The sequence below is a fragment of the Metopolophium dirhodum genome, chromosome 7, assembly GCF_019925205.1.
Source record: "Metopolophium dirhodum isolate CAU chromosome 7, ASM1992520v1, whole genome shotgun sequence".
Lineage (NCBI taxonomy): Eukaryota > Metazoa > Arthropoda > Insecta > Hemiptera > Aphididae > Metopolophium > Metopolophium dirhodum.
Genome location: NC_083566.1, coordinates 31,993,018 through 32,006,328, shown reverse-complemented (window position 1 = coordinate 32,006,328; position 13,311 = coordinate 31,993,018). Strand labels below are relative to the sequence as shown.

Here is a 13,311-nt window from a genome sequence, read left to right as displayed (position 1 = left end):
ACCAAAATCGATTTTGTTAAAAATCGATTTTGCGTAAAAATTCCCGTTTTTCCTTAATTTTTCTTTTGTTTTTCACATCGCTTTTGAAAACTACTAGGAAATTAAAATTTTGACCTCCCCAATGCACCAACGATATTCACTTTCCCATCGAACAAGATACTGAAGTCGAAAATCGAAGATTTATTTCGACTACTTATCGTGTACACAGACACAAAAATAAAAAAATAAAAAAAAAAAAAAATAAAAAAAAAAACACACATCATTGTAAAATCAATACATTCATCGTTTCACTCAGAATCTAAAAAAAAAAAAATGGAAGAATATATAAATAAATAGATGTTCGAATAATCGAATGGCCATTGAAACGTAATAATAAAGTCTTATGCTACAAATTACAATATTGTGCCTCAACGAGGTTTTCTGGTCGGTACTGGGAATATAGGGAACTACAAAGACTCCGCGAACATAATAAATAATGATACGTTGGAAAATGTATTTTATCGTTAATGATTCATTACTTTTCGTGGTAAACAAATCGTTAACGTATTTTTAACACAAGTCCGTAAAAAAACAAACATTTCGCTCGAACTCGATATTTTAATAAACCGTATTAATCGCATATGCACATGCAAAAGTCGAACATGCAAAAATCATATTTAAGGGCCGTTTCACATAGACTCGTATCGTACGCGCAGTGGCGTCCGCAGGGGGGGGTTACAGGCTGAAGCCCCCCACCCCATTGACGTATTATTATTACTTAAAAAATAAATATTTATCAAGTTTCAACTGTCAACTATAGTAAGCATATAGTAAATTACATAAACGTCTTACCAGAATGAATTCATTTTTGAAAAAACATTGTATTTGCATACCAATTTTCCTAAAATTATCTGTAATTTTTCAAAAAAAGTATGAACTACTTGCATGAAAGACCTTATATTCAATTTTCTAATCTTAGCTTATACTGCACATTTAATATTTTATAAGTTTTGAACTACAAATTAACTGGGGTTTTGACGAAATTTGAACTTTAAATGCTTATAAAAAATAACCATGATGCCTATTTTAGCTATAATAAAAACTTACGTATAACATTTTTAAGCTTTTTGACCAGATAAATAATTTTTAATTGACATTTACAGAAAAAAAAAATTTTAATTAATCAAATGCAATCCAAGTATAACCAAGCTGGTTACCAAACAATTTTAATAAATTTTCATTTTTTCTGCAATTATTCTAAAAAGCACTGAGCATTTTCAAATTCGACCTCTAAAAGTACAATTTGCTTCCAAAAACATTCATCGGGCATCGAAGTTTATGATCAGAGCATTTTTTCTACCAGAAAAGTTGAGAAGTTACAAACATTTTAAAATACCTCAAATAAACGTCTCCAATTATTAGACTGGACAAAATAAAAATAAAATTGTAACTAATTTTCAAGCCCCCCCCCCCCCCATTGAAAAATCTTGCGTACGCGTTCGTTTAGGTTTACATTGGTTTCTCATATGTGTCACTCCGACGACGAAAACGCACGCGTACGATACTCGTCCATGTGAAACGGGCCTTGTTTTTAGCGTTGTACGTTTTGTAACATGTTCTATCTTCGATATAGGTACCTATATCAGTCTTCCAATTTGCAATTATTACATGAAATAACTGATAAGGTTTAACACAAGACCTATACGTCTAGACACTAAAATTATTTTATAAGTACATATTATTATAATATTTTATTGTATTATGTTTATTATTGTCAATTTTTTCGTCGACTCCCGTATCTTTTGAATATTACGCTACGATAATATTTATGATGATATTAATGTCCCAAATACGATTATAATTTTAGGTATACGACGATTTATATTTTATATTTATAACATTGATCACTGGCCGCGATATCTCATCGGTGATGCTATAGGTACCCCAGTCCCCAATATAGCTGTACAAATTTCGACGCGTTGAAAACTATGTACGAGTTAACGAGTTATTGGTAAATGGTAACGTATGTACTTGTTTATATATCAATATATGAGTACCTGTGTAATGTGTATACAGTCAATATGACGTGTAGACGATGATTATCGCTCACGACTAATGTTCAAGGACGCGCGACGCGGCAGGGCGGCATCATAGTCTGTGGCCTACATAATATTATAGACTCCGCCGCGACCGCATTGTAAAACATCCGTTTCGGCGGCGTGTGCGCGCGACGCCAACTGCAACGATCCACCGACTGCAACGTCGTAATATTAGCGATGCAGTGTGGAGTGTTGGGCAAAAAACTGCGATTAATCGATAATAAATTAAAGTGCATAAATCTTATATCTCACACCGCCATACCGACGCGCGTTTGTCGGAAGAATTTATATTTATAGTTAAAAAAATCTATTAAGTTCATTAATTTGTCGTCGCTGTACCAATATTAAGTATTAACATAAATATATAATCAGTATTTATAAATAATTAATAATATATTAATATATAATATTTTAATAATTTAATCTGCAACAATTTCTCCGATCAGTCGAACTCGCAAAATAATTATATTCGTGGTGATTCCGTCTTTATGCCCGTATACTCCTAAAAATGATATTTATTTTTTAAATATACTTAAAAAATATCATATTAATAATAATGTAAATAAATTAAAAATTAAATGGATGCCAAAATTGTCAATGAAAACAATATTAGTTTTAATATACCTATAACCATATACACTGAATACTTGAATCGCGATAAATGTTTCCTTTTCTAACGCCAGCTGTAATGATTACTATTAAACCTCGAGAAACCTATATTATATTATGTTCAAACATAACGATCGAAACGTCAACCCTAAAGGCCAAACATTACACTACGTACTTATACTATACAAGACCAGTGGTCTTCAATCGGTGGGTTGCGACCTACTTTTGGTAACTTCAGAACTGGGTCGTAATATACTTTTAATAACTTAAAATAATATATATATATTATATAGTTAAAATGAATATTATTCAATTGTAAGAAGCAACTAAAATAAATATAGGTACCTAATAATAATAATAATAATAATCCTAAATTAATTAAAAATTGTATACGCAGTATAGCGTTAGCCGTGAACATGAACCAAATTTTCTGCAGTTTGATAATCGACAAATAAAAACTAAATGTATTGCAATTCAATATGAAAATATTTTTTGTCAACTATCAAAATATTTTTGTCTAGGATTTCATTGATACCACTTTCATTAAAAAAAAAACATTTATTCATTGTATACATAAGCAAAGAATGATAATTTCCTAAAAATACGTAAAAAAAAAAATGCTTTTGTTCTCGTTACTTATAACATTATTTACATATGCTGCGGTAAACGTGATATTTAGTTTTTTGTATACTTGAAATGTTAAAACCAAATTGATATTAGTACTATTTAATATCTACTACTGGTGTTTACTATTGATTCTATTTTGGTAGTACAATCATTCGACGTCAAGATTGTTAAAACGCATTACCGAATTAATTGTTGTTGTTTTTTTTATTTCTATTGTGCCTTTTACCTTTTTATCGCAGATTCAGCCTATGTGCAAGTATTTTATAATTAAGTTGTATTTAATAGTAAGTTAAAAATAAAATAATTAAAATTGTTGCTTGATTTATTAGATTAATATTATACTATTATGTATAGTAAATAACTGAATTATTTATCAATAAATTTGAATAATTATGTAATAAATTACTCAGTTTTTAAACTGTTTATAACAAACATATTATATATATATATATATATTATAATTAGACTAATTGTATTATAGTAAATATACGGCTATACCTACGTAATAAGTTTATTGTTCCATACGCTACACAATAGTTTATACTTTATAGAATATGAAATTGTTCTACCCCATTCAGATCATCCAAATGGACTAAATGTAAAGGTACATTCAGGCATTCAGCTACATGTACACTATTCATATATTATTTAGGCAACAATATTAACCATAATATGTCCACAAAAATAAAAGATAGAGACGCATAGTGTATATCACGTTCTATTTGCTATCAAGAATAGCCATATTATAATATTCTTATCGCATTAAAATGTTTGGAAAAATTCACGGATTAAGATACAATGGACTGGAAACGAGCAGCTTATCACACGAAAGTATGTACAAGAGGCAAAGTGCGGGAGGTCGCAATGTGTTTCTAGAGTTTACAGCGCCCTCTGTATAAACACGGACTAAGATATAAATTGTGAAGCCAAATAAAACCACTGGTAGCGCTGAAAACTTCAAGAACAGTATTCTTATCAGCTAAGTGACACCTTTTCGTGGCTGTCCCCCGACCCCCTACGACCATGTCGTTTCCAGTCCATTATATTATCTTACTTTAGTCCGTGGTAAAATTGAATATACCTATATATAAATTAAAATGTTATCAGTAATAACTCGCAAATCAATTTGATAACACTAATGTGTTTAATGTTTGGCAGTTATACTTATCGTAAAAACTGGTATCCACACTGTTAGTCTTATTATCATTACTGAAAATTGTATTTTAAAAACAGAAGATTAGCTGTTCGGACATGGTATAATTATACCGCGTATTATTATAATATACGACATAATCATATTTTGCTGCTATAGTTAATTCAAATATATTATTATAATGTCTATTGTTTTGTGGTTTTTTTAATTTTTTACGAACGAGATATTTTCTTGCTTTTCTATAATGTCTCACGGTGCGTGGAAGAGCGCCCGCAGAAATATAAACGGGGGGGGGGGGGGGGCAAAGTCAAAAATCTCTGATAACCTGATAACATAACTCTTAATTTTTTTGTTTTTACAAGTAATAAAACAATTAATATTAACGTTTATTATTCTAGAGTTTTCACCGCTTTTGGATCCTCTGCGATATTATTAATATTAATTTAGTATAAATCTGAAAAGTCGTTAAATTGTTTATACTTTTATGTGCAATTTTGTTGTCCGTTCTTAAAAATAAAGTTAAAATACAAATCGTTCTTCGATAATAGAAAGCCAGACTTCGACTATACGTTACGTTACGCATCATCAGTCAGTATAACAGTGAATGTTGTGAAACATTTTTAATTGCCGATTGACTCGACGTGCTGTGTTATTTCGTTGCGATTTTCTCCTCGGCTGTCAGTGGTGGAAAAACTCTTGAAGCCGATTCGTAGGTACTGCAAATTTAATTCGCAACCCAATTTCGAACAATACTCAATTCCTGCAGAATTAATTTGCACTCGTGCATTATGTGTACCTTCTTGATAATAAAAAAAACCCTTAAAATAAAAATCGAATATTTTTTCAGAAGCTGTGAATATTGTTAAGTTAGTTTTAACTAATAAAAATATATACATTCATACTACCTAACACATTTTTTATTTTAACTTTTCTTTATATTAGTTGTTTTAGTTAAAAAAAAAAAGCGGGGAAGTGGAAGTCGCTATCCTGTACAGTAAGTTACAACTTACATTTGGGTCACTGTTTTCCAGTCACTAATTCAATGTGTGTTATATTAGGTACTAAAAGTATATTTGATGATATTATTTTGAAATTTTGAATAAAGTAAATTTACCTATTTACGTGGAACCTTGTTTTAAATTTTCAAACCTTAGCTATAAAAGTTGAAAATTTTATAAATTTTTAACTACAAAATCATTTTCAAATTTTGTCAAAATTTTAACTTTAAATGCTAATTAAAGTTGTGACTATGTATTTTTAATATGTTTCAACTGTCATTGTAACAATATATTAAATTGTCCGGTAAATTTTTTTTTTTAAATGTAGGAAAACTTAAGGCAATCTTATATTGAATTTTCAAAGCTTAAATATAAATAGAAAAATGTTTATTAATTTCTAACTCAAAATAATTTGCAAATTTTCTTGTTTTTGATGAATCTTTTCAAAATGTTGACTTAAGACGCACACAACAAATTATTGTGGATTAACACTCAACTTTTTTTGAAATTTCCATTATCATTAGCGTTTAATGAACGTTCTATTACATTTTCAAGTTTACCGACCGAACAATATTGTACCGACAATCGTTAAAAAACTATAAAAGAACTAAAAATTGTCTTATGCTTATATAAACATCTCAAAATAGTCGCAGTATACTACGAACATTTTATGGTGCATAGAAATTATTAATATAAACATTCAGTGAAAATTAAATTTGTATTCTGTTTTTTTTTTTTAGTTACAATAAAAAACAAAATCAATATTTTCAAAAACTGGTTTTGCGTAGAAAACTCAGTATATCCTTGATTTTTGGTTTGTTTTTCCTGATTCTTTTGAAAATTATTGAGAATTATTTACTTTTGGCCTCCCAAAGTACCAAATAGATACATTTTACTATCAAAATAAATGCTTTTTCGCATTTTTTGAATTTTTACTGTCCCTAAAAGGTGGCGACAGACACAAAAAAGTTACTAATATTACTAATTTCTTATTATAATATTAAATTAAAAATATATTTGGTTCCCAGGTAATAAATACAATTTAAACATGTAATATAATAATATTAGTAAAATGTGTTTTTTATCACTTATTTAAAGCGTTAAGTACTTAAGTGGGTGTAAATAAAAATAATATTATAACTATATAGGCGTAGTGTAACTTTAATCTCATCACGTGTCACTTGTTCTGTATGTTATTCGAAACAAATATAATATATTGTATTATTGTGAGCTAAGCAGCAATATAAATTATTAAATATATGCTTAAGCAAAAACATTTTTTTTTATAAATAATATTGAAACGTTGTTAATATATTTTTTATGACAAACTAAAATGCCTAAATAAATCTCATCATAATCGACTATTTTTCATACGACAATACCAATCAAATTGAAAATATTAACCTGTCTACGAGTATTATTATTTATTAGTGACTTTATGAAGTCCGAATAATTATATAATACTAAATGGTGGTTTTCATTAATAAGTTAAAGTTCTAGTTTGTTATTCATTATCAAAAATATTGTGTAAATAATATATATTATATATATAATCATACATATTATAATATTATTGCACTGTATTTACGTGGCGATGTATACACTATATACTCGTGGTATATAGTACTGTACAATACGAACGTTAAATGTTAGTTCGGATGAAACTAAACAATATATAGAGGAAACTACATAGTTTTTCTTTACGTTTTTTTTTTCATTAATTTTGAGATTGGTACGTTTAACTACGACGGTGCCATAAAGTTTTTATTATAATTACCAAAGTTTTCATTATGAGCGTATATTAAATTTAATCAAAACGACCGTATGAAAAATAAAAACAAATTCCGTCAATTATAAATATTTCTATATAAAAAAGCATTACATTATAATTTATAATATGCAAACGAAAATCGACCAGCTCATTCTAAACGTATGGTATAGTATGATTTGGAACGTGAGTGAAGAATATATATTTCGCAGTCAGCTTGTACATAATATAGGCACCTAATATGCATATATGGATACATCATAATATTACGAATGTACCTACACATTATTATATTATAGCATTGGTTGTGTCACTTACTCTCACTCACTAGTCACGGACATACCTATTTAAATGTACAACGAAATGTACGTCTATTTTATTTCGTTTTCTGAAACTTAGGTTTGCGAAATATCGTGGCCGACGTTTTCCGTGTTTTTATCACACTTCACGCGGCATTACCAGCTCTTCTAGCCACGGCCCCGTGCGATTTCGCCGGACGTACCTGATTATTGTTATTCGCACTGTTCAACCACGTGGATTGTCAATGCGAACTAAAAGTTACAATAATAATATAATTGTTACAATGATTGTTTTGCGTATGTTTTGAAGAAAAACTATGAGAAAAATAATTATTGATAATGATTCGTAATATAATTATTATATAATGTAAAAAAAAAAACCATCAAACAACGACTATCGTTTATGTATAAAGCAAAATTATTGTTCACTCACAATATAATATTATTATGTTATTATTATTAAAATCGCCTTCTAGCGCGCGAGCGCAAAAACACACACACACGACGGCCATTATTAACGTACCGCAGTCACCGCATCGCCACTACCCCGCCTACCATTAGTACCACTTCCTATACCTTCTTCGTCGTCGTCGTCGTCTGTAATCGCGTGTGTGCGTTTTCATACGACAAAATGTATGAATATTATGACGTATACCTACATACTATACATACTATATTCTATAGCGAAACCCCGTACGTTACGTGTTGTTTTTACGACAGTGAATTGTTATTTTTTCACCTCGTTTATTTTTATTATTTCCCCCCCCCTCCCAAAAAAAAAATGTCGGTGTCCTCCCACCACCACCATTTGTATTATTATCTCAACTTTTAGGAAATAAAAATAAAAATATATGTACGTTTTTTTCCATCCTCGAACAGCGAAAATATGATATGCAATCACTATCGCACATTCAGTTAAAAATTAACGAACATTATACATATCACACTTTTAGTAATATTATTATCATTCGACACATTTAGGTTAGAAAATAAAAATTATTTCACTTGTAATTCAAACTTTTTAAACCTTATGACTTATTAGTGATATACTGATATGCGTATGATTAATTATTAGTAAAATATTGATATTTAATATAATCCGCCGAGAATATTATATTATGTTGAAGTCACCTATTTTGTTTAATACCTAATCAAATTGACCTTAAAAAAAAATATTCATTAACAAAATCATACGTTGATTGGATGGCTTATCTGGATAATAAAATTTTCATTTTTGTTTTTCAGGATTGACCTTCGTAAATTGACAACAAGTGGATTTTTGAAAAATTCTTCTACATCAATAACGTGGTACGTACGCGAATTAAAATTATATTTTGATAAAAGTATAAGAGGTTAGTGCAACATTTAATAATATGTTGTAATTTATTCCAATCATTGTGTATATAACCTTTACTGTAAATAACAGTATATTATGGGTTACGACTTTTGGTAAACACTTGATAGTTACTACCATACAATGTAAAATAAACAAATTAAAAATGTGTATTACATTTCAATAGTAATTATTAAAAAACTTTTATACTTATTCTCGCGTATACGAATAAGTTCTTCGACAAAAAAGGTGACGGAGTGACAAAAGACCTTACCAAAAAAAAACCACATTCAATGCTAATTTGTATTATATTTTCTTATCAGTTACCTTTATTATTTATTGGTATTATAATAATATGTGTATTTTGTAGTTTGTTTTCTTCTGAAATAATAATAAAAAAGGTGGATAAGTGGATGTCGCTCTGCTGTACAGTAGGTTACAAGTGGGTCACTGTAATGGATGGTGTTAAATTTGAATTCAATGATTTTAAGACGATAAACATCATACATTACATTATTATAATCAGTAACCACATACCTAGTAAATGTATAGATGATTTCGTATCTTATAAAATAATAATAATTTCTTCAGGAATTCTTATAATAAAAATTAAATATGTTATTTGCTAATTTTTTTTAATATTATATATTATTATTATTAGCATCATTTTACTTAATATATTTTAAATATCATATAACTGAAAATCGAATTAAATTCATCGTGAGGTATGCTATTTCAGCTCTACGTGCCTCATTTTATTATTATTATTTGCTGTAATGTATAATGGTACATGTGTAAAATTGTGTTTGGCTTTAAAATCTAAATATTAACAATATCCATATGTAAATGTGTAAGAGGTAAATAGGTTTTTAGAGATTATTTAATAATTATAACTAGAAATTAAACTCTCGTGAGAAAAATATTGGTTACTGCAAGTAATAAGTACCTAACCTTGTGGCTCGTTATTCGTTTTTAGTTTAACCGTTACCAAACTATATTAAACGTGTGATACATTTACAAGGTACGTACATTTGACTTAGGTTGTACCTACGCATATATTATATCTAGTTTTGGCCACGAGTACAACTTTATTGGGTTGGGGCTAGGAAATGTTGTATATACATTTTATAACATAACCCCTTAATCTTCCCCCTTACTTAGGGGCCATTTAATTGCGCTATCGTTACGTTCAGCGTATAATAACACCGCGTATGTCGTATAATGGCTGTAATAAAATGTATAACTTGCGTTTTATTCATAATCCAGCAATTTAAATAAAATAACTATTTTATTTTTTATTTTACACATCCGACAAATTTAGGATACGTCGTTTGAAGTATAATATACATTTATATAATAATTTCCGTACTCAATGTATGCCAATTACGTGTCGAATGAAAATTTTACTTCACGAAGTGTCGTTGGATTTAATGAGTTTTTTTTTTACTTTTTTGACGTGTGTACCTACTTTCATTGTTTCGAAACAATTGTAAGAATATAAGTATATGCGTAGGGTAATCAAATATATTGGGAGTAGGCTATATAGCCTCCCGGTACATTTTTAATATGCAAATGTGTGTGGTTTTGGGCCGCCTCCCCCCCCCAAATATGTATGTATATACAATTACCCCATACGCCTAAATTTGTTTATTCCTATCTATACTAATCTGTTTGACCATCAGAAATGATCTCTTACGTTATGCTGAGGAATAAGGTATACAGTCAAAGTCAAGTTGAAGTTTGAATAAAACCGGAAAAGTAGATGTTTTTGAAATAAACTTCTTTGATCAACATATTTTTAAATTTCTGGAGGCCATACTGGGGGCTAGTCCATCAAACATTTAGGCCCCCTAGGGTTTCAGGGCCCCCGAGGTATGTCCAAGTCGGAGGCCACAGGATCTTTATCATTAGGTACCTACATAAAAAATACTGAACATTTTTTTTAAAATTTAAATTATATTTATGTTGAATATAATTTGATTTGAAACACGTAAAACAATGTAGAGTGATATCGTTTAATATCTTGTACTTACCTATATTATCTAATTAATTATTATATACATCATTCAATCATTGGTTTTTCAATTTATAAAAATAAATTAGATATATTATAAAATCAATGCTTGTACGTAGTAATTTCAGCACAGCTTATCTAAGAATATTATTTCTAAGGTAACCACTACGCCACTGCCCTCAAATCCCCCTTAAAAATGCCTACGAAAACAAGTATACCTATATAGGTTTTTGGTGAAATCTTATTAATTCCATTCCTAAGAATAAAAAATAGTTTGTAGTTGTTACTTATTAGTTTATTACACTCATTGCATATGTTTGCGTTTCGTATTTAAAATGTCGTAGTTGAATAAGTAAATTATAGCCGCTGACCTCTCTGTTATTGGTGGTGTGTTCGCTTCGGACGGATGCACACACGCGTGTACATCATTGTTAATGTATACTATTTATTATTATTATTATTATTATTTTTTTTTTTTTGGCAACCACGCCTGATGCACTTTTATTGGTTTTGGTCCAATGTATAGAGGGGCAGGGGTATACGGTAACGAAAAATAACACACGCCACGAATTGCATTCTCCTGTTATAAAACGGTCGTAGCGCAAAAGCATCGTATTTTAGATTTTTTTATACATACACGCATGATATTATAATATAATATATACACGGTGGTGCAAACAGTAGCGGGTCTCGTGTAGTCGTGTGATATATTATATTTACGAGGTCGTGATATATATACGGCGGTCGATTTATTAGTTTCTATACATATACCTTTACTATAATAACGTCAGAAATAGGTGCTTACTAAATTTTTGTTTGCACGTTGGCATTAGGATGAGCGAATAGAAAAGTTCAAGATCGCTCATCTGCTTCCGCCTACCGTATATTTTATCATCGTTGTTTAATAACATAGTATGTATTACAGCAATATATACCTTAATATCAATAATATCATATAGAATGAAAATATACCGCTAATGGCCTAGCACTCGAAGCTCGATACAAAATTATTATACTAGATAATTTATTCGCAATTTGATAGTTTTCTTGGCATGCATCAGCTTTTTATTCGAATAATCGTTCATCTAAATATGTTCAATCCAAATTCCAACTAACTGAGTACTTAGAATAATTAAGTATTTAAGTACTGTAAGTATAATGAATAATGATAGATACAAGTATAATTAATTATGTAGCTCACACGGTCATCATTTTGACATTTTATTAATTTTATGGAATAATGCTAAAAATTGCATAGGTTGCAAAAAGGCTATAATATAATATCTAATATACCTATTACCTATAATATGTCTAAATAGCTTTCGTACAGAATATATAACGACAATGTGGCTAATAAATTCGTTGTCAATTACCTACATATGTATAAACTTTTATCTAACAAAACACTATTTTAAATAAAGTTATACAAGTACAGACTATAGATATGTGTAAGAACAAATTCACATCTGAAAAAAGTATAATCCCAAGTTGTGTAATTTTAAAAGAAACTTCCATGATTTTGTTGCCAATACATATCAATTTGCAAATTTTTGAATTTGTAAAATGACAATCGTTTTTTATTCTATGTGTTTTTTTTGTGTAACTTAATGTTTTTGTTTTTTAACTATTATATTTAATAGGGGTGTGTACTTACAATAATCTTTTCGAATTCTATGTACTTAAATTAAATTATTGCAAATGTTTTACCTTTGTGTAGTTTAGTTAAATTTGTCTGTTTATGACCGAGCATACATTTTCTAATCTTTCTTTTTCCATATAAATTATTCATGCATGATTATAAAAAATATTTAATTTTTAAATTGAAAAAAAGAATCTAAGGTAGGCTATAAAGTATAAAAAATATTGATGAATAAAATATAATACCAAATCATCTGATTATCTATTTTTTTCTTAAAAACGTTGAGGCAATATGCTTCGGTACGTATATTATGTTCTTTGACGTTAAGTCGTTAACATGGGTTTTGTATACGATATAGCGTACAGTAGATATGAGACCATGCATTCATATAAAGTAGAAATGAGTTATTTCTCGTACCAATAACATCAAACAAAATAATAAAATAATGAGTTACCATAAGGTGTAAGCTAATTCGATTAGTCTTATCTTCTCTATAAATAATTTTAATTCCAATTAAATTGTTTATGAATAACTGGTTGCTGATGTTGAAATTTGAAATAGGTAATGCTCGAGTAGATGAGTAATAAAGTGGTGAATGAAGCAGTTTTTTTCATTTTGGACACGTTGATATTGTTGCACCAATTTGGGCCAATAGTTATAGGCTTATAGCATAAAATGTAATGAAAATAATATATAATAATAATAAAATATAGCGTATATTATTATCATCCATATTTACTTGAGTTCTTATGCTATACAATGCGATTGGTCGGGTAGAACTAACATTAATCTT

The 13,311-nt window shown here is 28.9% G+C and overlaps 1 protein-coding gene across 2 annotated transcripts in view; it reads left to right on the top strand.

The window, feature by feature from the left end:
- Positions 1-13,311, top strand: part of LOC132949281 (serine/arginine repetitive matrix protein 2) — a 145,146-nt gene that overhangs the window by 8,856 nt on the left and 122,979 nt on the right. For both annotated transcript variants that reach the window (XM_061020087.1, XM_061020085.1), the window contains exon 2: positions 8,778-8,840. The gene's annotated coding sequence lies outside the window, so the exon portion shown is untranslated. The remainder of the gene's footprint in view (positions 1-8,777; positions 8,841-13,311) is intronic.